This window comes from Plectropomus leopardus, chromosome 5 (assembly GCF_008729295.1).
Source record: "Plectropomus leopardus isolate mb chromosome 5, YSFRI_Pleo_2.0, whole genome shotgun sequence".
NCBI lineage: Eukaryota > Metazoa > Chordata > Actinopteri > Perciformes > Serranidae > Plectropomus > Plectropomus leopardus.
Window position 1 is genome coordinate 2,091,324 of NC_056467.1, and position 25,510 is coordinate 2,116,833.

Sequence of the window (25,510 nt, forward strand, 5' to 3'; positions counted from 1 at the left end):
TCAGTTTTCACTTAATGTGAGTCAATTGATACATGGCATACCGACCTCGGAAATCTGCATTTTCCCTCCTTTTTTCCTCTGTTTTGTTATTTCAGACTGCAGCTCAAGGCTGACTGAGCACATTTAGCATGAGATCTGCCAGAAGAGTGATATTGTAGCTTTCTTCAGAATCGCCAGACTTTTCTAACAGATTGCTTTCTCCTGGATCTCAAATGAAATCAGGGAAATGAATTGGAGCTTGTTTGCTGTGGTGATTAAATACTAAACAAAAGGGATGGATACGCTTTGACAGATAAGAAAGTGTTGAGAATGGTTCAATTTCAGAATCAGGGAATCTTACGGGCCGGCATCAGTTGAGTGCACATGGTAAAGTCATATTTTAGCAATTTGGCTGCTCTGTGATGCCTTTTTCTTACAAAAGGACACAAGATATCAAACATCTAGCCTCGTCCGCCTTAAGTTTGATGCTGAAGGCCACGTCTGTGATTAGAGACCCGGTTCCGCTTTTATCAATACATTACATTTGATCTTATTGATACTGCTATCGAGTCCCATGAGTCCTATAACGTAGCATTATACTGGAGTTGAGTCACGTCATTTAGGTCCAATCATTGGTCCAAATACACTGAATATCCAATTTAGTTTTTGAATACAATTGAATTGCCAGCAAATACGTATTAAGCGAAGAGGAACACAACCTCTGTGCATCAAATTTTACCCAAATGCAGAACCTTTGACTGTGTTCTGGTTAAAAAAAAAGCAGCAGCAGTGGTAAACACACCAAAACTTCGTAGAAAGTCCCGTCAGTTAAAATAGTAATCAGTGTTAAAATCTGATTTGAAATCAGCAGGATAAGAGATTGTTAGCTAAAAAAACAAGGCTGCATAAGGTTTCTTTGTTATGTTTTCAAGGTCAGCTCACCAAAATGACTATTACAAAAAGTTAAATAAAATATCATCATGATGTGTTCAAATGTAACATCAAGAAAAAGAAAATCTAGTTTTTGGAGAGAAATTTAAATAATTGTTTGGGTGAGAAATGTGTTTACCCGGCAATATAAAATGGATAATAGAGATCGAACAACAACGTGTTTAGCGTCCTATCACGAGCTCTGATCATCTTAATATACATAATTAAAACTACTGATGCCAAGATTTTTCTAAGTAAATATTGAAATCAAAATATGAAAAAAACAAAACAAACTAAAACGTCTCCTTTCCACCACATAACAGCAAAGCATTGCATCGTTAAGGTGTCTCAATAACGGTATCAGTATAAATAAAAACTAACCATCCCCGTCCCTGTCTGTGATACATGAATTAACTATTTAAAATGTACGTGAATTGAGTGTAGGTTATGCACTCTAAATGTACCACATCCCGCACAGTTTGTCCGTCACCGATTGTGCCCGTTTGTAAGTCATTTCCTTTGGCCTCCGTGCGTCCTGTGAGCTCGCTTCTGTCTGTCTGTCCGCGGTCTGTCTGTTTGTGTCACCCCTGACTTTCCCTCTCTGTCTCACAACAGTCATCCAAGCTATACAGCCGCTCAGCCAGTGGAAGAACGTTGGGCACGGGGCCAGCCAGCCGGGGCGCCAGTTGGGCAGTCCATCAGTAGCATTAAAGACATGTTATCCACCCGAGTGTATCCGCCTGGCTTAGAGCCCTGATCCCCTGTCCGAGCCCCCCCATGCTGCCCCTCCGCTCACTCAGGGGCCCTGGGTAAAAGTGCACAGAGTCCCCTTCTTGCTTTATCAGCATGGCACCCAGGCATGCAGCCTGCTGCTTTAGGTCTCTTAAAACACGTACACAAATAAATGAGGAGGGTGCTGGAAATAACTACTTTCTAATCTCCAGCCAAGCTGCCCTGCTAGTCAGGTCATTGTCTTTAAAGGGACAGGGGACCCGAGAAAACAAGCCGCCGCTGACCTCCACTCAGATCCTTTTTAAAGAATACAAAGTCAGCAAAGTTCATTTAGCCGTCTTGCAGAAAACATGAAAGGTTTCGCCGAGGCTTTAAAGGACTGTTTGTTTCCTGTTAGACTCAGTCAGATAATGGTCTTTTTTTTCATCACAGCTAAAAATATTGCTGTTGGTCTTTTGATTCTGAATATACAGGATTCGTACTGCGTGTTGTCCTCATTCTATCTGCTTTAATATAATGGTCCCGGTTTTATGGATCCGCTGTTATTATTGCTGCTGAGTGGTTTGAAGTGTCACTTCAGGGGTCAGCTCTGAGGCACAAAGTATCACTCGGCAACCTTGTGCACATAAACACCATATCGAGCCCTTTAGCGGTTCCATATTAGCCGGATATTCACACTAAATTGCCATTTTGTTCCCACTCCATTATTCAGTACGCCTTTGCCATTAGCCTTTTAATCGTTTTGTGTGTGTGTGTGTGTGTGTGTGTGATCGATGTATCCAGCCAACTATGTCATTTTCAGATTTTCAGTCGAGGCTCCAAATAGAGTGCAGATAGCATAACCAATTACAAAGACCCATTTCTGGTATTTGGGCGGCTGTGGCTCATAGGTAGAGCGGGTCGCGGTTCGATCCCCGGCTCCTCCTGACAACATGTCGAAGTATCCTCGGGTTAGACACTGAACCCCAAATTGCCCCCAATGCTGCGTCATAGGAGTGTGAGTGTGTGTGAATGGTTAATGAGTAGCAGGTAGCACCCTGTACGGGAGCCTAGGCCACCAGTGTGTGAATGTGTGAATGAGACATGTAGTGAAAACGCGCTTTGAGTGGTCAGAAGACCAGAAAAGTGCTAAACAAGTGCAGTCCATTTACCGTTTTATTTAGAATACATGTTGCTGAGGCTTTTCAAAGACCATTGGTGGTTAAGGTGTCGTGAGAGAGGCAAATAATAGCTAGTCAGTGAGGTCTAGAGTTCCTTGCTGCCATGTGACGCCGATTGGGGTAAGCAGTGGAAAATGGATGGATGGAGGGTTTTTAATTTCAGTCAATGTTGATATACCCGTCACAGTGGTGTCCTGAGTCTCCAACAGACGAGCAGGATGTTAGTAACAGGCTGGCATCTGACAAAAAACTCACGGTTCCTTGTATGCAGACTGGCTAATGCAAGCCAGGCAGGTCGACAAATGTGGACTTAATGGGTCTTAAAGACATTTAAACATGCAAAAACTATTGAGTTAGAAAAGAGAAAGAGCTTAAGGTAAAGGGAGATGGAGCAGGTGTAGCCAGGACAAAAATCATCACCGTCGCCATGTCTCTTATTTGTTTTGCTTCTGTCTTCAGTCAGCTTGCTTCCTGATTGGCTGTCGTCCTGTTCCATGTGACGATCCACAGAGTGCTCGCTCGTCTGTCCTCGGTGTTCCCCACACACAACAGGATTTCCGATCGTAAATATTGAACGTGAACACTCAATATTTACGATTTCAAATCAGGGTGGCCCGATGGTCTTCTGAGCAGATCTGGGAGGGTAAAATAATTAAATTATCGTGTATTAAATTAAAGAGAAGGTGTGATTTTTGTAGCCGTAATTTAACTAACTTAGACGGTAAACTGAAATATTGAATCTTATGACGACACCAGCATTGTGTGTAGATGTTTTGATATGATGATGATGGTAAATGAATGGTGACTTTTGGTCTTGGTTACTCTTGTTAGTAATCTAGTTAGTAAGTCCATTGTTACAACACTCACCAGCTCCAGTTTGGTCAAAATAAATCCTTAATCCACTGAGTTAGAAAAAAAAGTGTCATTATTCCCCACAGTCTCTCTCTGCCTGCTGACCGCCGGCTCTTTACAGTCCTGTAACGTCTCCCTCCATCACTAGGTGTTGCTGTGTCTTTCAGCTCAGCTGCCTGATCCACCAGTAGAGAATGGTGACCGAGCTCTGGTGGTGCATGCTGTGCACTAAATACAATGAGTTTAATAGAAATAGGAGCACCCGTGTATACGACGATATTAAAAAACATGCCTTCTGGATTTCTAAATACCCTGGTATACTGTAATATCCTGGATTTTAAGGTCCATGTTATGCTCATTTTCAGTTCAAACTTGTCTTTTTGGTTTCTTGTGAAACATGTTTACATGCTTTAACATAAAAAAACACTTTATTTTTGTCATACTGTCTGCCTGATTATAGATGTGTTCACCGTCTGTCTCAAACACAGTTTTAGCTCATGTCCCTTTAAGTCCTCTCCTGAAAAATGCTGGATCGGTCAGCGTTTTCAGGTCTTCCAAAATCTGTCTATCTAACTGTTAATGGCACTGTACTGGCACCCTCTACCTTTGTAGACCTTTATTTCACTGAGCATTGAGCCTTTTGACAGTGTTTACTCGTGCTTAATAATAAAAAATGTAATTTTTTACATTATGGTACTTGGATATGGAGGATAACTTACTAGTTGTAGGTTTCAAGTGTTGTCTCTTTGGTTGCTTCAACTAAAATTGTTTCTGTTCACAGGTGAAATCTTGAAAGACTTTGCGGCTGAAGATGAGAGCCTTTGAGGAGATACAGAGAAAGTAAGGTAATTAACCTTTGCCATAGTGAATGGCTGAAAACGTCTCTGACGAGGTCTAACCTTAATAGCTAGCATCTTATCCACCAACATGTAGGTGTTCCACCTTGAAAACACAGCATTCACTGATTTTGAATACTGGCTTATGCAAACTTGAAAATCAATGGATTTCTTGCCTCCATTGAACCACCTACACATCTCTGCAGTCACTATCTGACAATGATATGCAGCAATAAAAGGGGATGATTTAAAAGGAACAACAGTATCCACTTAAAATTCACAATTGCTCCACTCATTACAAAATGTTTCTAGCAATAATGTAAAGGATTCAATTATTCAACAAGGCAAACATTTTCATTTGGGGCATCACGAGCATCGCAGCTTGATGTTGGAGCTCATTCAGTCATGTTTTTGCAATGAAAAGTCTGCGGCTGGAACTTTTCTTTTGGTCTACTGTTAAGAGTTAGAAATTGTTCATAATACAAACGAAGCACATTGATGCACGTGTGTATGTGTGTGTGTGTGTGTGTGTGCATGCGCTGTACAGGGAGACAGCTCAGACGCGGTGTTCGGTGGGGGGCATTAAGCGTCTTGGGCAATTTGGGTCGATAACGTGAGCTTTTCTTTCGGACTGTGCGCTTTGACGTTGGTGTTTCATGTTTTTTTATTCAGAGCTAGTCGACGTTATTTTTTAGGGTTTGAGGATATTTAGGGATTGGACGTGACCTCAGCAGGGGGGTCTGGGGAAAATATTTGATGTTTTTTCATGCACTCTGGCGCCTTTATTTTCATGCACAGTACACATCTAAATCATTGAAACATTGAAATGTGTACCCCAGAAAGTGTCAGAAATGGGGGAGCTTCAAAACTGCTATCATTAAACATGTATTAACTAGAGTTATATTTATGTGAACAGTTTGGCATGTAACTAATTACTCAAGTGCTGTACCTAAGTACAGTTTTAAGGTTCATGTACTTGAATATTTACATTTTATGGTAGTTTGTGGGCTACTTCTACTCCTCTTCATTTCACTTTTTACTGCACTACATTTATGTGACAGATTTAGTTACTTTATAGATTCAGATTATCAATACAAAATAGTAATCAATTATGATGTAAGATGAATCTACCCAGCAGTAGGCTCATATTTAAAATGAGCTCCACCTTTACTGGCTGCAATATTAAAGTGATGAACACATTAATGCATCAATGATTTTAATATATATATGCTGTAGTATCGGAAATGGGCCATTCTGCATAATAACTGCTTCAGAAATACTAATGTTAATATTTAAAAAATAATTTTATACTAATAAAATTGCTTTATTTCAAGGATACATTGATTCTAATACTTTTGATCTTATACTTGAATGATATTTTGAATGCAGGACTTCAACTGTAAACAGAGTATTTCTACACTTTTGCTGCTTTACTTTAGTAAAGGATCTGAGTACTTTTTCCACAGCTGTATGTTATATATGGGAATATTAAATGGGTTTTCTTTCACTCATAGAGCGTGTTTTCAGACTTGGTTGATGCAGTTTATTGTGTGTTCACGGTTCAGCTCTCCGTCACCTGCAGCTGTCTGTCCCTCTCTCTCTCTGCTGTCACTTCGAGGACAAAGTCCGTCAGCGCTCGGAGTTTTCACCGATAGTAAAATGGATATGTGTATTGTTTTAGCTCGTTTTGCATAACATCATGTAACTTGACTTCTGACAGTAAACGTTAGTTGGTTCAGTGTGTTTTGGCCACAGTCTAAAGAGAACAATAACAGCAGTTCACTCTTTTGTCAGTTTGTACTGATGTGTTGCAGTACTGGACGGGGAAACGGTCTTTGACCTCGGAGCCCTATAAACTCTCCGATTGTTCAGGTTTGGCCTCCGCTGCGTTCACCGACAATGCGAAATTACAAAATTCCTTTTTCTTTGTCCACAATAATTGCTCAAAGTGAGAATTATCCAGAGCTAAAGGTGCCTATGTTAGGCGCTGATGGGGCGGGCAGCGCGTTTGGGGAGCAATAAGGATACAGCATTAGTCCCTTTTAAAACATTAAACCCTCCACGCAGAGGCTGGATGGAAGCAAGAATTAGAGAAATGAGAGGAGGGAAATAATGAGAAGAAATGAAAAAATTAAAATACTCAAGAGGTTTTGGCAGGAGGAATGCGGCTCAAGTTTTCAAGTTCATCACTTTTTAGTTTCTCCTTTATCATGTCCAATACACACGTATTGAGTTTTATTTATTATAAAAAAAAGTAACACATTCTTCCTCTTACAAATAAAAAGTTGGATTTGGGAGCATTCAGACTAACTCAAATCAACTTACTCAATGGGTTTGCTTTTTTCTTGGTCTCTTAAGGTAAATGGTGAGTGGTGGTGCACTTGAATAGCGCCTTCCTAGTCGTTTGACAGCTCAAAGCGCTTTCACATCACCAGTCACATTCAGCCATTCACACGCAAACACGCACTCTCGTGATCGAGGCCACCGTACAAGGTACTACCTGCTACTCAGTTTTTAAACATTTATACACACTCAACAGCCATTAGTGCAATTTGGGGTTCAGTATCTTGCCCAAGGATAGTTCAACATGCAGACTGGAGGGGCTGGGGATCAAACCGCTGATCTTATGATTAGTGGACGACCCGCTGTACCTCGCTTTGCTATGACCAGGCGCTTATTTTATGTTTGCAAACTTGAGGTGAATATTTCTGTAAAACACAATATGAGTCATCCCACTGACATGATGACTCTTCTTGCTTTGTGCCACAGTTACAGTACCTTCGGATGTTTAGTTCTGCCGTCTGATTTTACAGCTTTAAACTGGGAAATGAAACAGGATGTTAATCAAGCACGGCAGTGTCAAAGCCAAATATGACAATCCATCACCACAACTTTGTACTGCACTACAAGACCATTATTGGACTCCCTTTACTGGTGTTTAATCACTAAAATATATACTGTTTTGCTAATCAGTTAGAAGGGGAACTATGTTTCACCAAAATCTAGCTAATTATTTATAACTTTTAGTAGCAGATCAGGTTAGAAAATGATACCTGTGTCAAGGCTTTGACTTGATCTTGTTCATGAGACACTTCAGGATGTCACCGTGGTCACTGGTGGTGGTGGTGGTGAAGAGAGTTTACTAAGTGCATGATGGGATGATGGAGCAGGACTGGGCACTGCTGTGATGCAGGCTGGAGGATTGGGTAGAGTCGGGTTGCACCTAAATGTTTGTACCTAAATGACAATAGCAGAGAGGAGAACAGTTTTAGAGTTTGAATGCAACGATACGGTCGGCTTATGGGAAGATGGTGGCACAATCTGGCTGGTTTAAGTTGGAGTGACGCTCAGTCTGCTGACGGAGAAGAAGCCAGAGAGACTTGTGAATGAATGAGAGTTGAGAGACTGAATGTCCATCAAGTTCTCATCCCAACTCGTCTCGTGTTTTTGCAGTGGACTTCAGCATCTACATATCACGAATTAGGTGTCCCTCTGTGTCTGTTGTTTATGCTCAGTATTGTCGTAACAGACATGGCTGGAAATGTCCCGATTAGTTTTGTTCCAAATAACAAACAACAACAAGCGCCCTGTCATGGTTTTTAAAAAAACTGGTTTTGTGCCAACAAATACAGCTCGAAACGTCAGTGTGTTGCAAAAAGTACCGGCTTTGAACAAGTGGCCTGTACCCGGCTGCCATCTCTCTTAGGTGTCACGCCATCCACCATCCCGCCCTCCTGACGACAGACTCAGCTCATATATGTACTTTAGACGATTCATTGCCAACATTTTATTTTGGCGCCTAGGCTTTGCAAGAAGTCTCAGATCAGAAAGCACTTTTTTTTGTAAGGCAATGAAAAATGACATGTTTTGTCATTTAGTTTGGAGGACCTTTTGAAAATAGTAACTCTTTCCTGTCCCAATTATTGGGAAAGCGATATCATGCAGCACGATGGATTGATGTCTTGTAAACTCTTCTTCAGCGTCTTGTTTCCGTGGTCTTTTCACGGGTTCTCGTCTGTCTGTTCTCACCAGCACCAATGTCCTCTCTCTTCTTGTTTAGTCTTCATGATGGCGAGATTGACACTTTGTACTCCCAATAGCTCACTTTGCCTGCCACTGTATCCGTCGCCTTGTGCATTTGTCACTTTGAATAGTCTCTCACAGTAAGCCTTTTCAGAGTTTCAATATCATTCACATATACTTGCCACCATCGTTACGTTAACCTTTACATTCATTCATTTGAAAGCCAATGGTTCTCAAGTGTTGCTGTTCGAGTGGATGGCTGCTACTTCCATGCAACGCTTTCTATGGAAGTTCATGTGTTCAGTAACACATGTGGGTATTCTTACTCCATCTTTCCTTGCCAAATACCTCTCAGGGGTATTGTGTGTTCTGGAGTGCTGCTGCAGATTCAGGGGAAGAAACCATTGTTCTTCTTGAGGGCTTAAAGAGCTGGAGGAAGTCATAGACAGCACCGCTCCCCCTCCTCCTTCCTGTCTTTGCCTTCTTCCCTCACCCGTTATCATCTGTCTATGAAACAAAGTGCATCACAATGTTCCCATATGGCCAAATGCACCAGAGAACCTCGAGTACTTTGCATGATAAATGATTCACAGTTGGAGAATAAGTACAGCTGTAGAATGCTCTTCGCTGATAAATTGTGTTTCTATAATAAAAGGCTGATATCGACCTTTTATGAAGAGGCGTGTGCACCATCCAGTCACGGTTGTCCACTTTTGAAATGATAGGTGTGATATGGCTTTATTGATTGCATATTTAATGTATGACTGTTTGTTTGTAGGATCAGAATGATGCATTGGATCATTTTTTTGAATTCTGTTGAACTGGTGCATTGTTTGACAGGATTACCCTAATTTACGAATATACTTGTCGTCAGCACTAAAGGCCCACGTTGTTGAAGGTACGATACTGAAGCCTTAATCTGTTATCCATTACTAATACAGTCTACAGTGAAAAAACTGTCTTGTAACCCATCAGTTTTTGGTCTAATGACGCTAAAGCCTCCACTGAGGGCCAATATTTCGGGTGGGTCAGGTGTAGCTAGTAGATTTCCATGGCCAAGAGTTCCTCTTCTGTACCTTGGCAATTTTGGCAAATGAATCAAAGGTCAACAGATTATCGGTTTGGCTGATTATTGGGGCCGATATTTGGCATTTTGCTGATCATCTGTATCAGCATTTTATTTTAGTGATCCCTGATAAAATTAATTACTTAAAAAGTGCAAAGAAACTGTCAGCATGGGAGGAACTTTTAATTTGTAAAACCTCAGGGAGCTATTTTGATTTATTCATTTTTAATTACATTTTTACTTGACTTTGTAAAAAAAAAACGTTGCTGGGAACTTTCCGTATATAATGTTGAAAGTTTCAGTTTTTCTTAAACATTTGCTAGAGGCAATTTTTGCAATTTAGGACGTTTCTAGGATTACAGAACATTTAGTGGATTTTAGGTCATTTGTCAGATTATAGGAAATTTCCACAAATTTAGGACGTTTGTAGGATTTAATGACATTTTTAGGATTTTGGGATCTCTGTCAGGGGTTGTGGGGGATCCTCCACTGGCACTTTTTGATTAGCAAGCTCTATTTTGATGCTGTTCATGCATTTTGGCATCTTTTGCATACTAAAGTACAAACCAATCCTCAGTGTGGATCACTTTATTTTTTACTGTGTATAAGAAAATGGTTTGTGGTCCACTTGGCACCCTATCAGCGGCCTGATTTGGCCCGCGGGCCATAAGTTGAGTATCACTACTGTAAGCCATCCAAAACTACATTTCCAGGGATGCTCTCCATATTTGCATTACTCTCTACCTGCAGCGCTCCTCCCTTTCTCTTCCCCCTGCCTACCTCCTCCCCTCCTCTAGTCTCCAGGGACTCTTTTACTATTCCCTCTGTCCTCCTCCTCTGCACCTCACTTAACGGTTTGCCCTCCTCTTTCAATCTCTTTTTTCCTTTCTCTCCATTTCTGTCTTCTTTTCCGTTCATGCCAGCAGTCGTCCCTCCCCCCTTCCTTTCAGCTCCCTATACTCCGTTTTCTATAAGTAATGCAGCCTCCCACTCTGCCTGCATCTGGAGCCGCTGCTGAGCCATCTTCTGAAATTCCTGGCATGTTTCTTCACTGGGCCAGGCATCCTCCGGCTGGCTGTCTCCACTCACAATCCAGCAGCATAAATTACACTGTGTCCTCACACAACCTATGCACAGTTAAAAAAGGCAAACACTACAGTATATGCTGTGAACGTCGACCAGCTGGTATTTTTCCATGCTGAATAAAACGAGCGGGTGTGTTTCGTGACATGCGCACTTTTTAGTCTTACGTGCCGAGGCTGTGAAGACTGACAGAAGGAGTAATATCAGTATTAAATCATATATTCAAACACTAGACTTACAATATATTTCAACAAAAAGCTTTTTATTAACCCTTTGAAACCTGGATCAACTTCATTTTTTTGTTTCTTTTTTTTTTTTGCTGCATTCAGATTTCTTTCAAAAGCAGTTAAACCTTTGAAACCTGAAAAAAATGGTTCGTTTTCTTTAGAAAAGATGGGAGAAAAAGGCAGTGAGCAACTTGGCAAGAAAATTACCTTAAATTTTGCATAAAAAAGGAGGAAAACTATACAGATAATCTGATATTTAAAATCATGTTATAAAAAATATATATTATTTAATTTTTTTTATTTAATTTTAAGAAATAATGCAATTTTGTTTGGGGGGGAAAAGGCAGTTAGCAACTTGGCAAGAAATGTCCCACAAATTAGAAGAAATAAATAAAATGAGACAAGAAAATTACCTGAAATCTTGCTTAAAAGAAGGAGGCAATGTTGAGAAAACAATATAGATCATTTTATGTTTAAAATCATGTTACATGGTTTAATTTCTAGCACTTTTTGTGGGTATTTCCTTGTTTCTTTTTTCCTTTTTTCTCTTTTTTTAATTGAAGTTAATTTTTGCTTTTTAAGTTCTTGCTAATTTTGGGGCTATTTCTTAAGTTGATCATTGCCAACTTCCCGTGTTTTCAAGCCAATTTGCTCAGGTCTCAAAGGGTTAACTAAAATCTGCGAAATCCATGTCAGAAATGATTCGAAACATCCTCGCCATGCAAAATTCTCCACAGACACATGTAGCTTTCCTTCTTTCTTTCATCCTCCTCTTCCACTGAGCCATGCAGATGTGCAGCATCTTCCCATGTGTTTCTGAACAGGCCCAGCATGCGAAGTTCATTACTAAATAAGTAGCCATCCATGTGTTATTTATCTTTTCTCTCCTTCTCCTTTGTTTAATTTAGCAAAGGCCACCCCTTCGCTGTAATGGCAGCCTCCTAGCACATCCTGTGGCTCTCTGCCATTTACATGTACAGGGAGGGCTTCCTGGCATGACTTGAGTCAGAGCTCCCGCTGTACTGAGCTGTAACGCAGTTTGATTAAAGCAAACCTGGTTTGGATAAACCAAGACGGCCGTTCGCAGAGACTGCTCTCATTATGAGAACGTTTACAGTTAATAATGCACCATTAACACTGAATTATGATTTATTCACAACATCACTGACAGCATCTTGCCAATTATTGTAGCAGTTTAAAAAATACCGTAAATCTTTGCCAGAAGTCACATGCTAAGTACTCAGTGTTCCCGCTGATCCTTAAAAAGTAATAATAATAATATAAATGTTTGTATAGCACCTTTCATACAAGAAATGCAGCCCAAAGAAAGCTTTGCAACAAAGACATTACATGCACCAAGTGCTTCACATCAAAAGACGGAGAAGACATAAAAACACACTAAAACATGCATTTAAAAATAAGATAAGATGAGAATTGAAAACAGAATGCATCATCATGGAAAAAAACCCACTTGATAATAAGTAAGTTAAAAATAAGGATAAAAATTGAATGCACAGAAAACATAAGATGGAAAATAAAATGAAACCCATTATCAATACTAATATAAAATAAGGATAAAAATAGAGTGTATAAAATGTATAAAATTAAGGAAAATACAACATTTCAAAGAGATGTAGCAGTGCAAAATAAAAAGTGCAAAATAAAACGCAAGCAGTAATGTAAGCCCTTATAAAAGCCTAAGATGGGAAGTAGGTTTTTTTAAATTTTTTTTTTTTTTGAATTGTACAATCTCAAAATGATTGGTAACTTCTATCTATTATTTTGTTGTTGTTAAATAATTTAATAAATTTGCTTCTTAAACTGGTCATGATGGGAATTAAAGCAGTTGAATCTCACATGCAGTAAAAACCAGAAAATGGACAAAAGTGCCAAATATTTCCCACTTGAGCTGCTAAACCTAAAAGTTACTTTTATGATAATGTGACAAAAGGTTGATTTTCCTTTTTTTTTTATCAACAACATTTGACGCAAATATTCTTTTTTCACTGGATGTAAGACATTTAATGTTTTATGTGATACAAAATATTTGGACATACTAAAATTTCCCTGAGAAAATGAGTCTTAACATTAATTCCAAGTGGCTTTAATAAAGTCTTAAAAAGTCTCAAATCTAACTTGCCTCAGGCTGCAGGAAGTGTGGTACTTGGATGCAGATTCTACATGTATTGAGATTTTTATATATTATGATTTTACAAATGTAAAAATAAAATTAACACTAGATCGTCAGAAAACATTGAATCATATACTTTTAGAGACCGAATATCATGACTCATTAGGCACATTTCCAAAAACAATGCACAGCACATTTCAGTCAGACTGTCTTTCATTTCAGCAGCACTTTATACTGCCGAGAAACGTGGTGAATAAACTAATAACTGTTTATATGGTTTTATATTTTAACAGTTTTATTCCAATAAGGCACTTTGTGACCTTGCTCAGTGAAAGGAGCTGTATTAAATAAACTTCACTCCCACACTTACAAAAATGTACATGTTGAATAGAATTATATATATACATACTCTTACACTGCAGTGTTTCCTATATTCAGTATTTATTTCTGTTGGCTGCCACAATATCAGCATTGACTGCAACAAATCTATTTTCTACATTTTATTCACTATATAAAATGGGCACAATCTTTTTTGTCATTGTAGAGCTGCATGCAGCGCGTTGATTTGTTTAGCCTCTCGTCTCCGTTCATTGGACCACAAATGACACAAAACTCATCTATTGTGAGTTAGCATAACCTGTGGTCCCCTTGTTTTGCTTTCTGCAGCTAAGAGACGTTTTGTTGGGAGAATAAATGAGACAGTCCAGAGACAGTCACATTTTAAACTGAGCCCAGCACAGAGTTTTCAGTGGGCTGGATCTAACGTGTGTAACTGCAGCAACAGAAAGTTTACTGTTGCGGCGATGGCGGCTGTGCCGGCTGAATTTGAGTTCCTGCAGACAGAAGGCGTGTGTTCTTGGATTGTCCATCATTTTTTCTTTTCTCACGTTACCGTGGATTTCCATCACCACAGCTGCGGTTTTGCTCCGTGCTCCCTCATCCGTAAACTCCCGCCAGTTGCGGTTTGAGTGCGGCATGGCGCAGCGCTGCCGGAGTAGCAAGACCGAGTTTCCGCAGTAATTACAGAATCACGTGCATTATATCAGTACAGAAGCTAATTAGTAATAACTCACCATCCACTCCCAAAACTCCTGATATGGTGTTCCACGCCATTTCCTTTCTATGGTTGTGTGTGTCATAAATAATTTTGTGGTTTTCCATAATTAGCTTCTCCTCGTCCATGTTGTCAGTGACCTCTGAAAACCTCTGACCTGTTGACTCCAGGCCTGAATCTGCTCATTGTGACATTTTATTAATGTAGTTATGTGAAATATGATCGGAGGTCAACATGCAGTGTTTTATTCTGAAAATTAACCCGATGGTTAAATGTTGCGTCACTGTCTGACTTCCTGTCTGCTCTGTGCTTCATTCGGCTGAATTGATGCAAAGTGCTCCGGCATTTGGCAAAATAGAAGCACTGGGTATCTGATCCGAAAGGGTCCGGCCTGCCGGAGCTGGGCCGGAGTCGATTTGCAGCTCAGCGGAGTCAGCGGAGGTTAACACAGAGATGAACGTGTGATCTATTTGCTCCGTCTGACGTGGCGGATCGGAGCCGGGCCGAACACGGATCTGGTGGAAATTATCCGACAACATTGTTTTTCTCGAAACAGATTTGAAATCATGTTATATTACCACAATAAAAGCGGCAACTTCTTTCCATCTCTGCATTTAAATTTTATCAATTCAGGCATTTAAAAAATATAATTTCAAAAACGGATACTTAAGTGAATAGATTTTCTTTCCTCCATCTCTGCTGGGTAATGCAGGCTGTGTACATAGTGCATCTTTGTGACGCTCCCAAACCTCGGCTCTTTCTTCAAGCTGCCATCTCTGTTTATAAAAGGTGCATCACAAAGGCAAGTTTAGGATCTATCACCAAAGTGAATGAGAAGCAGCAGATTCAGTTTTAAGTAAATAGAGTGGATGATGGATAGTATGGTCAGGACCGGGCATTACGTGTTCTGAAATAACATAAACTGTCAATGCAATTTATTTTCTGCACGCTGCAGTCTGGGTGTAAACTCTCAGCTCGGTTACTGACTCAGTAAATCGAGAAATAATGACGCTCAGCAGCCCCACAACACTACTATATGCAGCACATTTTGTCAGTGTTTGGCTTCGTCAAACTCATGCAGATGCAAACACATTTTCTTACAGATGATTCTCGATAATTTAAACAAAGGTTTGTTTGAAATGACATTTCAGAAACAAAATACCATGGAGAAAAAATGACTTCAACTAAATCAGCATGTAACCAACTTCTGCATCATTAGCTTCTCAAACGGCTACAAGTAGTACGAATGATTTAAGAGCCCAGTATTCAAACATAGTCAAAAAGGCTCACTTTCTACATCGTTGTGATGGTTGAATTGTGCTGCATCTAACAGTTTTTGTAACTCTCCGAAACGGATGATCTAAAAATCATGGCCACTCGAGGAGTGATAGCCGAGGCGTGTAAAGTTGACAAAAAAGGCATGGTTCAAGCTTGCTTTATTTATTTTTTCCACATTACTACTGAAGGGACTTTGTGTGTGCACAAAGGCAACAAAAGCGTCCAGAAGTGTGTGCCGTTATCCCCGTTTGAACAGTTTTCATGTCTCCCTCTGTATGAGGCTTTTCACCTCAAACAGTTTCCATGAAAGCACTTCAGCTAGCATCAGCAGTTTAACATTTTCCTAAACTTGAAATTCGCTTTGCCCATCTCTGTTGTATTTTAATGCCCGGCGTGTCTCACACCCTGTAAAGGTGATAGGAGAGCACAAACAAGTGACTTCCATACAGATGAGGCAGTTCAAAGGACGTTGTTGGTATTGTGGTGGCACTTTGGTCTCGGACTGGAGTGCATTTCCTCGAGGAGCTGTTTTTTCGTGCACTTTTGTGATTAGCACAGCTGTTGCTGAGCAGTGTGACAGCTTATGTGGACGGCTGAGAACATAATGAGTCATCACCACACCCTGTGATCTTTACTCTCCTCCCAGCCCTTCTGTTTATTGTGCCCCTGCGCCTTTCGAAACAAAAAAACAGGTGTGTTTAATGCAGTCCATGTGCCCCAAACCTACAAATTTACCATCATCACTGTGCAATAAAATTGGGTCTCTAGTAGGGATGATAACAATTAATCATGAACGATTAATTGGTCATTAAGAATTTAATGTGTGAAATTTAATCGATTAATCAATAAGCTATGAAATGCTGTCAAAATATGTACAATATGTTGCTTTGAGCTTTGACTGAGGATGAAATGCTTTTTTTTAAATAAGCAAAGTTTTTATGTGTTTTTTTTTTTCAAAAGGACGATTAATCAATCATTAATTTTACCAATAAATTGCTTACAATTTGCAACCCTAGTCCTTAGGCTTAATGATTGACTTATTGATTGGTTTCTTTTAACTTTTGTGTCACGCACACAATGTACCCAACCCTCATGGGTTTATAAAACACCAAAAATTAAAGTTGCAGCAGTCAAATAATTCATTACGTTTCATTTCATTACAAAGATTACAGATTATTTTACAGCTCGGTCCTAAACAACATATTCTGCCGTCTTTTGGCAATTTTAGCAAAGAAATTTGCAACAAAAAGGTTCCCTTCCTGAAGCACAACACAAGTTTGTCATATTCATCTAACCAAGAGAAAAAGCACGAACTGACGACATTTTACATTCCTCATGTTCGTTCCCGAACGTTACTCTGATATTTGTCCTATGTTCAAATTATACGTCACATAGGATTCGACACTGTAACCATCCTTTATAAGACAATAAGTCGGTAATTTTGGCTCATACAGACCATTTTTCTTTATACATGAGAAACATCTTGCTCCTTATCTCCTGAATATCACGAGATATCAAAGAGAAACATACAGCCATCATGTTCCAGCTGGCTATATTACACTCCAGGTATCCGACAGTGTCTGCTGCTGACGTCCCGGGACGCCAACACCGTGATGTCATCACAATTATATAGTTGCATTACATGGTTATGTTTAGGCAACACAAGCACATGGCAGCCAACGTCAAGACCTCAACAAACGCACATGCTGCCACAGATCGAGGATTAGGCAACAGGGTTTAGGCAAAAGAGGATTAAAAAAACATCACACTCAGACGGGAAGGGAACACCGGACTCCCACATGAAAGTCCAGGCTTTGTTGAACCCAATCACTACCCCTCCTGGTAGGGAACTTTGTGCACCTTATTTAATGTTGGTACTGGCAGCGTTCGAACCTGACGCCATCTGGTGGCGTATCATGCAGACGCGACGGGTTCCATCCAGCTGTGTTCTCATCAAACGCAGACTGTCTGCGATTGATGCTTCCACGCCGGGTGCCGGGTACAGTTCTACTGTTGCGCATTGCCTTCTTCCCATGTTTTTGAAAGTAATCAAACCATCATGCTCAGGTGTCAAAGGGTCGAACATGTAAATTTGATGCATTTGTGGTTTGCAGAAATGTAAAATGCCAACATTTTCTGCTGGAGACGGGGCTGCCGTCAGACACTCTGCTGATAGCCCCTGCCTCGTTCACAGCTCTCACGACGATCAGGCAACCTCAGCTTTTAGCTTTGGTAAATCATACAGCAGGGAGCCTCACATCTACTTAATTTTAAAGCACAGTCCCGAGAAGCCATGGAAACAACCAGGAATTGCATACCCACATAACAGGGGTCACAGTCTTCCACAGTGGAAAGAGCTCCTTGGCATTCATCTTGATCATTTTGTGGGATGATTGCATGCAAAGATTGCTTCCTTTTTCTGAAAAGCTTGTCTCCGTTTTACTTCATTCTGGCCTCGAAATAATCCCGCTCTCTCCTTTCTGACAGTCGGACATTTCTTTTTGTGTTTCTGTCTCTGGGTCAACGCCAGACTGCCTTGCTGTCGGCACTTTCTAATTTTTTGTCAGCAAACTTGTAGCGTAAATGTCACAATGTTCCTTCTGATCAATGCCAATGCCACGACTGCTGAAACTTCTGTAATAACCAACAGTAAGCGAGGAGGCTTGTAAACACCTTTTTGGGTGCGGACTGTGGCTTAAACAGGCTCTGAAGCAATAAAGGAATCTTGTCCTGAGACAGAAGATTGAACAAAAGCACAGATTTTCTCTCTTGTATTCATCTCACAACTCTGCAGCAGCAACAGCAGCACCCAGACAGTGTCTGACAAATGCATGATGGGTACTGGTGTGGCGGGTACGGAGTGGGGGGTGGGGGGAGTGGCAGAAAATCGACTGGCAGAGTAACGAATGGCAGGCAGCCAGGTTTTCAGCTCACAGTGGCTGTCCTTCATGGGGGACTGGTAAACGAAAACGACAGAAGGAGAGGAGAGAAGCAGAGAAACAGGGAAGGGTTATTTAAAGTACCCCAAATCCTGCAAACAGGGGACTTACAAAGGAAGCAGGTCAGATTCGGAGAAACAAATAGTTGTTAGAGAAAGACGATGATTTATGTCACCTCCCAGTCTTTGTCAATTTGTCCTTTTAAAGTTTGCAGCCTAAATTATAACGTTTGTAGTCGCGGTGCATTCACCTTCTCTCGGTCTGACGTAAAAAAGGATCTGATCCAAAACTTTCAAAAGTAATTATTAGTTTATTAACTTGTTTGACTGATGGCTTTTATCTTTTGGCCTCATTTTTGTTTGAAAACTCTTCAGTGCAGCAGCCAGTGACACCTGAGCTCGTTGCTAAAATAATTTCATCAGATAAAATTAAGCAAACCTCTGAAATTCAACACTGTTCATATCTCTCTGTACAAGAACTTTGCTAAGAGAAAATTTAGCATAAAATGAGAACAATTATAGTTTAAAATGGGTGTCTTTATTTTTTTTTTGGTGAGAGAGACACAGCGGGGACCCCCTGTGACATATATGAAATTAACCTGCATAAACTGGGTCTGCGGTTATGTGTAGGGCAGCTTTGTGCACACCTTTATATGGTGGCTATTATAATAATAATAATAATAATTATTGATTAATTCATATGATTTTACATCATGTGTCATGAGTTTTAGAAAGTCATCAATGTTGTAAATGTAATTTTTACAGTTAATTTTTACAGAATCAAAATCTGACTTTATTGTCATTATATGTAAAAAATACAACAAAATTATCAACAGCAACTCTGTCTGGTACAAAATATCAAGAAGTAAAGTGCCAAGTAATAAAAATTTAAAAGACAACAGTCATAATAAATAAATAACAGCGCAGTTAAAAAGTAAAAAAGATAAATGACAGTGAAGTAGTAGTCTAATAACTAATAACTTAACCAGAATTAAATTCTACTAATATGTTAGAGACATGTTAAAGTGTATTTTCAGTCATATTTTAATCAAAATAATAATAGTTTCAAGCAATAATTTGGCAGCCTCCCCTGCAGTAACTCTGAGAACCCCCTATGGGTCCTGGTGCCCCCATTAAAGATCTGCAATGTAAAGGCAATGAAAACCTATTTTCCCCGTCAGTTTCTATGACATTAACACAGTTTAGGGTTTTTTTTTGGCAAATTGTTTTGGTTATTGCATGTTTTCTCTGTCTTTTCAGCGTATCCATGTGGGTGGGGCTTTATTGGAATAAGAGTTCATCACATACTTTTGAGCTCCAGTCGATGTAGCAATTTAAATAACAATCTGATGACAGTTATCGGCTGTTAATTTATTGCCACTGTCATTTCCAAATAGTCCTCATGAAACACATTTGCTTTTGATTGTTAAACTCTTAATAAATAATCACTGTGGATGGTTTTTCTTAAGTTTGTCTTTGATTGTTCTTTAGTAAATCATAAATATGTAAGAGAGAAAGAAGTGCAATATTTTTTTTTCCAAATCTGCCAAATTTGACACTTGTGTCATTTTATTTATTAATTTATTTTTTTGCCTCATCTAAGCTCCTTTTCTTTTGTATTTTATTGTAACATTTAAGAAATTACATTACTTTTAGTCAAATTTTTAGTTTTAATTATAATTTTTATTCCAAAACATGAGCATTCATTTCACATATGAATGTTAGCCAATCAAGGTGCTACATTGAGCTCAGGTAAACTTTAATAAATTATGCATTGGCTAGAAAAAAAAGTCAAGTTGGCTAGTTGCAAACTGAAGAAGACGCTCGTATGACAATGCAAATTTTTTCAGGAAACTCAAGCAAGTTAAGGTTACCAGCTTAACTCTAACCCTCGATTGCCTCGAGCTTCAGACATTTAATCATAAACTTATGATTTACTGTAAAATAACATACATACCTGACCTGAAATAACTTTGACGGTCAAAGACAGCAAAACAGATTCCTATTTTTCTGATGAAGAATATAACAAAACCTGGTGAATGGAGGGGGATGAGAAAATACTGAAAGATGACAATAAGGAACTGGCTGTAGGAGAAAAAATTACAAAGCCTATGTTTCGAGGTCAAGCTTTCCTACAGTTTGAATACAAATGTTTTATTCTGTATGCAGAAGACAGCCCTCACACCTTCAGTTTTCGTGACTGTGAGCATAATCCATAACTCCCACACTAACAAATGAATTAACTGTATACACAAGTTAGCAAAATGCACACCTGGTTATATAATATATATATATATATATATATATATATATATATATATATATATATATATATATATATATTTATTTATATAAACTATATATAGGACCTGCCCACATTAGCTGCTTCAGCAAGTTTTGCTGATTTAATTACTTGTCATGAGCGGTTCATGCACATGGGACAGATTTCATCTGTCAATGTTGTCAAGTGACGCTGCCCGTGCACGTTGCATGTGGATGCACCTGCGGTCATCTGGCTGTCCACCGACATATGATGGCAACACCACTGGTTCTGTCCGACTGCATAAGAAGCAACCTGTCCGGTGCAGCTCTTGCTCGGGTTGATCATCTGTTGATCTGTTGCCACTGACATGGTAATTTTTTTTGTTGTTTTTACCTTAATATTTTATTAAGCTTTTTTCACTTAAACAGTGTCACCCATGGTCATTAAATCACATGACTCATACATATAAATATGAAACAACATATCAGGTAATAGAATAATTATACATCATAATGTTTAAATGCTGCTGATGATTGTGTTTGTCCTGTTTTTTATGTGACTATGAAACTGATTTGCCCTTCTGGGATAAACAAAGTTGTCTGAATCTGAATTGACTGATGCCGTCCGTGCGTGTTGCATGTGGACGCAGACGCTCGTACACTGAAAGCACTGACAGAGCTGCGCCGTTTGACGAGTTGGGAACGAGAACGGGTTGTTATTTCTTGCAGCCTGACATTTAGTTTACGCAGACGTTACACTCAGGTTAAACCAGCAACACTGAGGACAAGTAAGAGGTGTCATTAAGACGGCGAAATAAAACTTTGAAACTTGGTTCAGGTGGAATAAAAGGAGGCGATAAAATGATAACGATATCAATTGCGATATAACTTTTCCTCGATTGAAATATGGGAGTTAGTCGATAGAATGCAGATAGAACGCACTCCAGCCATGTCGGCTCCGCTCTCAATCTCCACCGGTGTCTTCGCCAATGTCTCTGCTGCTGTCTCCGAGTGTCCTCTCCACTCTCATGGTCCACCGGTGTCTCCGCCGGTGTCTTCGCATGTCTGCGTCGCTCTTATTGTCCTCCGGTGTCAACGCCTATGTCTCTGCAGATGTCTCTGAATGTCCTCTCCGCTCTCATTCTCCGCCAGTGTCTCCGCCGGTGTCTCTGCAGGTGTCTCCAAACGTCCGCTCTGCTCTCGTTCTTCGCTGGTGTCTCCGAATGTCCATGTTGCTCTCATTCTCTGCCGGTGTGAGCGACCGCCGTCTCCACCCTCCCTCCTTCTGCTCCGTGTGTGACGGGGACACGATGAGAGGACATGATGAGAGGACACGCTGGACGCGGTTTGAGTTCAGGTGTAGTGAGTTTCCAGCTCGGTTCTGCTGAAAGAATAAACTGATATCTGATGTTTGATGTAAATGTGCAGAGATCACAGCAGAGCCGTGACTTAGGGACGGTTCTGTAGCTGCTGCTTCCTGACAGTTTGGGGAACGTTCCTCTCTGTAGTTCCACTAGAACTCAAACACAATATTATTTTCAGCATTATTTTTGTACAATTCAAGTTGACATAAGAAGATGAGAGGGACCCCCCCCCCCCAATAAGTTATTGGTTATTGGTATCTTATCGACCATGAGAAGCTGGAAATTATGGGTTTATCGGTATCGGCTGAAACAATCATCACCGTGCATCACTGGTTATGATATCCTCTTATCTCACTTAGGAGTCAAAGGGAGCCTTTAAGCTTGACAGAAATAGTGATTTGATGTGTATCATGATATTTATCGATATCGACTGATATGAAAAAAATGATGGTGATAAGACTTTTTTCCATATCGCACAGCCCTATAAGAAATTAATCAGGAATTAATATTAATTCACATCCTAATCAACTAAACCGAAAGAAACGTTCTCAGACAATAAAGCGTGAGTTATAATTTGATTTGAATAAAGTGGGATGAAGTCTGGTGCGATATTTCATGGTCAGACAGAGACTTCCATCATTATTTGGAAAATAAATCCCGTGTTGGTGATATCTGTGAGGAGAATAAAGTCCAGCTGCGTACAGACAGAGCAGGTGATCTCAGGGCCTGTGTGACCTGCAGGGAAACACTGCAGCATCCATTTCATACCGTAGCACGCTCTGTGTTCGGCTGTTTTCAGGATCACTGTGAATTTCAATACCTCCATGACTACTCCATGCTGCAATTGCAAAGTTAAATTAGTCCTCGTGCCTGATTGGACGGTGGTGAGAATTCTGCCTGGCACTTGATTGGTTATGTGCCGCTGTCTGCCTCTGAAAAACTGGTCTGCATGACTCTGCTCACAGGCAGATTTGTCCGCAGGGCTTTTGGGTTTCGCCGGCCAATCCCAGTTTATAAAACACAATAAAAAACAGCCATTATTTAACCATCCAGATACTACGCAGATACTACTGCAATATTTAAATGTAAAGAGTTTTTGCAAGAGACTGCGGTTCTTCAGGCTAGAAATAAAAACATATTGTTCGACTAATTTGGATTTGCCATTTTATAATGCATGTTATTTTATTACACAGCCTCTTAATGAACCCTTAGGGGCTGTTTGGCGCTTTTCAGTCTTCATTTTTCGATCACTTTGGCTGTGTTCGTGCATATGGCAAAACATTTGGCAAGATTGTGTTTTTGTTTTTTTTTGTTAAATCTTGGAATTTCCAGCTTAGCTCCTACAATAAGTCTAAAATACACCGTGGAAACAAAATTGCTATATTCAGACTGTTAAGTGCAAAAAATGTGCCATTGAAACCCATTCAAACTGCAATTTACGATCCTACAGTCATCATAGCATTAACAAAAACATGCATTGTATTAATCCTGCTTGTCATTCTGAGCTTTTCACTTGGAATTTGTAATTTTTACTATTTTTCACCTGATGACGTTATTTTTACTGTGCAGTCACAATCTGTGTTTCTGCAATTCAGTGACATATCCCAGGCTGTGATCATTAAAAAAAGTCTACTTAGCATGTAGTTTATTGAAAATTAAAGTTTTATTTAATCTTAAAAATATAGTGGCATCATGACAAAACTCTGGCATTTTAAAGGTTAAAATTCTAAAAAATTCATGAATATTTGATATTTTTTAATTAGGACTGATGTTGGATAAAAGAATAGAATAAAAATGAACCCAGTGAAAGTAGAAAATAATATAAATGTATTATATTATTTAAAGATACGAGTGTTTGTAATATTAAAGCGGGCCCTCGGGGTTTAATATCAAACATAACTCAGTTTGTGGTCCACCGACCTGTTCTCATCTCCACGGCGTCAAATACAGAAACCTGATCAGTGGCCACGAACATCCAAAACCCAGTGCTGCAGTGGAGGGTATACGCAGGTTATAGCCAGCTCTTCACAGTACAACCACCAATACCTACCTAGTAGTACATAGACGTACCCGGTTAAACCATCAAAGGACTTTCACCTTGGTGGCGCTGTTTGTGTCCTGTGTGAAACTAAAGTTAGCGTTATTTAACAAAAAATTTTTAAAAAACTACACAATGTAGTCAAAGTACCAAACAAACTTGTTAAGTTACTTTATTAGATGAATTTACATAACAAGAAGTTATTCGTGATTTTTTTGTAAACTTAGCCAAGTAGTTTTGTTGCCTAAAGTTACATTTCCTGTGAACACTGAGGTTTTAAAAAGAACTGAGGTGCTCAGTGTGTGTCGAGTTAATTGTGGTAAAACAAGATGCTCAGTGGTGGGTTAAATGCTTGAACAAAAACAAAACACTGAGACAAAAGGGACCGGCTTACCAAGAAGTGGTGAAGTGGTTTTTTGAAGTACTCACAGGCGAGAAGGGAGGAAAAGAAAGGCAGGAAAAAACGCAGACGTGTTTCAGCACAGCTGCCTTCGTCAGAGCGCTGTTGCAGGAGTTTACATGCATGTTGATACCAATTATGTCACAAAGAGCATCCAACATCAAATTATCAAAAAATATATGAATGTATAGAGCTATAATTTTATTATTCAGGTTGTTACGGAGTTATGGGGAAAAATAGATGGGTGAGGAAAAAAAGATGAATATTTTCCATTTTCTCCTGAAACGTTTGCACTCTCCTGAGAAATATAACTGTGATACTGCGAGCTGTGTCATGAGCCACCATGTGATGAACCTTGGTCAAGCCAGCCAGGAGCTGCATGTCTGAGGAAGTGTTATTATGCCTCTGTGAGAGGCAAAGGTCCTGAAAGATACATACACACATATTCTTACATGTCCTTTATGTATATATAGATTTTTTTCATAAGCTTATGAACTTGTGCACTTAGAAAATAGAAAACTGATCCATGAGTAGAGTTTGTCCACACTGTAACAAGTCGTAGCTCAGTGCTGCTGTCACATATCTTCTTTTTTCCTTGAGAAAGGACAAATTTAAAATGTAATATGCAGCTGATGCTATGAAAGCCTTGATGCACACGCTGAAACGACCGGGAGCTCACTCTCAATGCACCGTTGCAAAAATCATCATTTTTCGCCTCCAAACCTCCTTAAACCCCACAGCTCGTTTGATCGTCATAATAATCTAATGCGCCGTAATTTACATGCATCATTTTCATATTTTCGACATGCCATAAATAGACCTCCCACAGGCTGGAGCTGCCGATGCTCCCTGACAGGCATGGCCGAGCACCAAATGAAGACCGCCGAGTGTGGCAGCGGCTTTTATTTTCCTAGTAAATGTACGACTTCCTGTGAGAATTAAAACACTCTTCAAACATTATAATCCCATTAGGAGCGCAGATTAATGCTCTACAATCTGTATCTATGTACAAAAATGTCATTAGCTCTACACATGCCTCATTGAATATGCTATATTGTAATGTAACAATTAGCATATACTCATTGTTCTTATCGTGCCCTTCTGAGCACCGCTTCAAAAAGTGTTATCGGAGCTTCTTTTCCGGCTCTCTGCTCTGC

At 39.7% G+C, this 25,510-nt stretch overlaps 1 long non-coding RNA gene across 1 annotated transcript in view; it reads left to right on the top strand.

Annotated features, from left to right (window-relative positions):
• Positions 1–25,510, top strand: part of LOC121943221 — a 127,834-nt gene that overhangs the window by 69,603 nt on the left and 32,721 nt on the right. The window contains exon 3 of the long non-coding RNA XR_006105844.1: positions 4,435–4,498. This is a non-coding gene — a long non-coding RNA (uncharacterized LOC121943221). The remainder of the gene's footprint in view (positions 1–4,434; positions 4,499–25,510) is intronic.